General features: G+C 39.4%; 1 pseudogene; it reads left to right on the top strand.

Annotated features, from left to right (window-relative positions):
• The first annotated feature begins 1374 nt into the window (after nt 1–1374).
• Nucleotides 1375–4040, top strand: LOC136496013 (uncharacterized; annotated as a pseudogene).
• The last annotated feature ends 288 nt before the right edge of the window (nt 4041–4328 follow it).

Raw genomic sequence — 4328 nt, 5'->3', positions numbered from 1 at the left:
TTAGCTCCCACATGAAATCACCTCAAGGCAAAGAACATGACATTGAACATGATACACCTATATGATATGCCATATATATGATACATCTATATGATACACATTTGATCAAACAAGATTCCAACTTGCCTATTCATAAGCCCCTGGTACCTTGGACATATTAGAAAAAGATATGTTCATTGTAGAGTACATAAATAGTAAAGCAAATGACAAAATGTTAATACAAGGGGTCGAGTAACACAATGCAAATAAAACCACATGAAAGGAAAAAGTTTTCCAAGAAATTGGGAAAAGATTCACCTGATTTGGACAACAAATGCAAAATCTAAACACATTTAATGTTTTTACAATGAATCAAAATAAAAAAGATGAACACCATGAACCCGGCACCAACAAGTGGGTCCCTCATGTCAGTGGCACACCCTTTTCCCACTTATTTTTTTTGTAATTTTTGCCAAAAATTAGCTTGGCGCCCGCATGTAGCCATTTACCGCCTAATACCCCACCCATTATGCGAACAAAGCGAATCTTAACCTCCCCACTTCCTCATTATCCTCCACATCTCCTCCAATTCTTTCCTTTCCCTCCTCCAACTCGGTTCCTGATCTGCACCCGCCGTCATCGCTTGTCTTCGCCATCGCGTCGTCATTGGAGGGGCGCCGGTGCAGGACAGGCCGCACCCGAAGGCCGCCGCGACGTGCCTCCCCACTGCCGGTGCTCAAACCTCAAGGACTCCTGGACTTCCTCTTCATCAGAGTTACAGTAACCCAAAAGCCATTGATCTATTCACTTTTCACTTACGAAAGAGTAATGCATGTACCTATGTGTCTATGTAGTTTACTTGTTCAATGTAGCTGGACTACAGATTGCATCAATGGAGACTCAATCGACATCACCTGTGTTCAACACGCCAACACATACTTCATTGTCCAGACCTAGGGCGACGATGTCGCTTTTTCAAACACCTTCATCCTGGACGGCGACACCTCCTGCCGATGAAGATGGAGGTGATGGCAGCCAATCACAAGAAAAACTCCAGCGTTCCACTTAGGACGACGATAGGTAACAACACAATGTCTGTCTGGATGCTACTACAATGATTTAGAATTCGATAAAATACTTCAATAATAGTGAGATCCTTCAATAAATGGTAGTGAGATGCTTCAATAATATGAAGGACACATTATTGTTTGCCATTCTCAAGTTGTTCCTTCTTTAAATATCGTTTAAGGTGTGCTTATGTTTCTCATTACATTCTGTGACAGCTCGGAACAAACATGGACTGTTTCTTTCACTTGAAAGGGGCACTGAGGGGGACTACAATTTGCTCAATATACGATAGCCAAGGACGACCTCATGTTTGGTAACTTAATAACAATGAAATCAAATTTGGGGTATGGTACCAGGGACTACTTGTACTACAAGAGGAGAAGTGATAACTCTGTAGCAACACTAAACGAGATCAAATATGATGTCGATGCAAATGCAATGATATCAAGTAATGCAGAGGAGAGGGAGGTCAGATTAGTATTGTCAAGGGATCAAATAACAGAGCGAGTTGTGGACATAGCACCCATTAAATTGCCAAGAATTGTGGCATCAAATAGTGAACATTCCATAGATGAGTCACTTGATGATTACAAGGTGTGGCTTAAAAATATGCATAGACAGGGCCAAGGCATGGGTAAGTTATGTTGTTGCCCTATTATGAATTATTATATTATATTGCAATGGCCAGATCACTAATAGCAGCATGGCTTTTGTAGATTTTGAAGATATATACAGGGATGACACAGTCAAGACTTACAAAGAATGGTTAAGGGTGCAAGGACAACTAGATCAAATTAGTAATATATACCTTCTTTTCCCAAAATGTCAACCAACTTATTATTAGTCTTTCGCAATACATTTATAGTTTACACTTGTGACCTATTGTCTACAGGTGCAAATGACAACCCTACAAATCAGATAGTTTTACTAAATTCAAGTCAAGATAGCAATCCAACACCACCTCTGAACCAGCCATCACATGCTCGGCGTGAGAAAACACAAGGAGATAGTAAGTGATGCTTATTGTGATTTTATTTTGATGTTCAGTTCAATTTTCCCTATGTAAATGATTTTGTTTAATCTCTTGCACTATATATTGTTTCGATGGACAAGACTCCCAAAAGAGGAAGGCACGAGGTACTGTGAAAGGATTGGCAGCCAGTCACAAGAGATCCAAGCAGGGCAGTCAGAAGCTTAAAGTCCAATTCTCTACACGTGGAGGAGCTATAGGTGAGAACGCACGCACATTTACTGATGAAATAGTAGTGTACACAAGGAAAAAAGCACCACTCATTGGGGTGAGAACATGGAAGGATATCGACCAAGATGTCAAATATTCAATAGTATCTCATATGATGGTAAGTTTCTGATTTGTTTTTTCTAGCATACACAGTTTTGTTACCAAATTGGTTAAGAAGTGACCTAGAATTTATGTTTTATATGTTGAATAGCACAAGTGGGACATTGAGAATAACGAAGAAAATAGGAAAAAAATATGGACCGTCGTTAATGAGCGTTACAAAGGATGGCGAGCAACATTAAGTGCTACGTACAGGGCGTACACCACCTATGAGGAGAGAATGAGACATAAGCTAGAAGAGTTGGACATTGTTGAATGGCACTATCTGGTTTTGTATTTTGGCGAGACAAGTTTTTAGGTTTGATGACCTTTACTTTATTCTTGCCATTTGCACTTGATGAAATAAAGGCTATGTTTTGGTACATTGTAATATTTTTTTATAATCAACTCCTTGTGTAGAGGGTTAGTTGCAAGAATTCTCGGAATTGGCATAATGTAAAGGTACACCATCGAGCAGGATCAAAGACATTTTCTCAGTGTGGCTTTGAGAAGGTAATAACTTCAGAAGCACATGACCATGCTTCCTTACCTTTTAACATATCGCTAATTTGTTACATTCTTGCCTAATTAGAGGGACCTAATAACTGGTGATGAGCCAAATGATTTGGAGCTTTTCATGATCACGCATAGTAAGAATGGGCAATGGACAAGCCAAGAATCTAGGGATGTCTATGTGAGTATATAATAGTTTGTACAAACCTTATTAACTGATGCAAAGTGACCGCCTACAAAATCATTTTCAATTAACTACTTCAACTGTCCTCCTTTGTTAGGATAATGCATGCAGCAAAATTTCGGAGAGGGAAACAGATGGAGAAGCACTCATCATCTCAGACGTGGAGCAAAATAAGATTTTCCAGTCAGCCTACCAGGAAACAAGAAACTGCAAATCAACCAAGATCTATGCTAATGGATACTTAGCAAAATACCCAACCAGAAGGCAACTACTGTCTGAGGATTACCAGTACCAAGTGTGTTAGGAATTGGCACTAGCCGAAGCATTTTCAAAGCTACAAGAGAGATTAGAATCTCAAGAGGCTGAAAGGGAAGCCGAAAGGGAAGAACATAGGCGTCAGATGGAACAAATGATGAAGGCAAGGGAGGCCAATAGAGAAGCTCTTAGGCAAGAGTTTATGGCAATGATGCAAGCAACACATGTACAAGCATCAATACAACAGGTAATAGTCGGCTACAAACCATGCATCATTTTCATAGTTTCAAACTCCACTCATGATTTTTCTGACCAAAATTGAAATGTAGGCTAACAAAGACGGGGGACAAAATGCAGAGGTTGTTGCTACAACAAACATGGATGAAGAAAATGTAAATACAGAAAGTGAAGAAATATCACATCAGCGTGTAGTTTGAGAACTGAAGAGTGTTTAATGTTGTCATGTGATAGTCCTTAGTATGAGGCATAATTTTCCCACCATCTATTGATTTGCAGGAAAACCAAGATAGCATCCCACCACAAACACAACTCAAAGCTACAACAGTGGCAGGTACAAGTAATGGTCGCACAACTAGAAATAGTGCTGTGAATAAGACTCAAACTGGCCAAAACAAAGGAGGGGATACGATAGTTAGTTTTACTACTACTAAAGCACTGAGGGATGCTGCGGCTAAGAAATGAGCATTATCCAAAAGGAATCAATAAGCTGGCAAAGCACAGGTGATTTTTGACTCCATTACCTATGAATATTTCTAAATCAGATTCAGTTGCCTTGTTCCTGTTACTGTAAAGTGAAATGATACTTAGTCGAATACTAAGTTTCTATTTGCTGAATATACTAATGTTAATGATTGTTTTAGGAGCAAGATAGAGTTTGAGTGGAGCGCACAACTGATGATGGATGGTCAATGTCAAGCCAACCTTTGCTACAGTGCTACACATAGCTTATTACATTTTGAATTGTTCAAA

The sequence above is a fragment of the Miscanthus floridulus genome, chromosome 12, assembly GCF_019320115.1.
Source record: "Miscanthus floridulus cultivar M001 chromosome 12, ASM1932011v1, whole genome shotgun sequence".
Taxonomy (NCBI): Eukaryota; Viridiplantae; Streptophyta; class Magnoliopsida; order Poales; family Poaceae; genus Miscanthus; species Miscanthus floridulus.
Note: the sequence above shows the minus strand (reverse complement) of the source record. Positions and strands in the feature narration are given on the sequence as shown.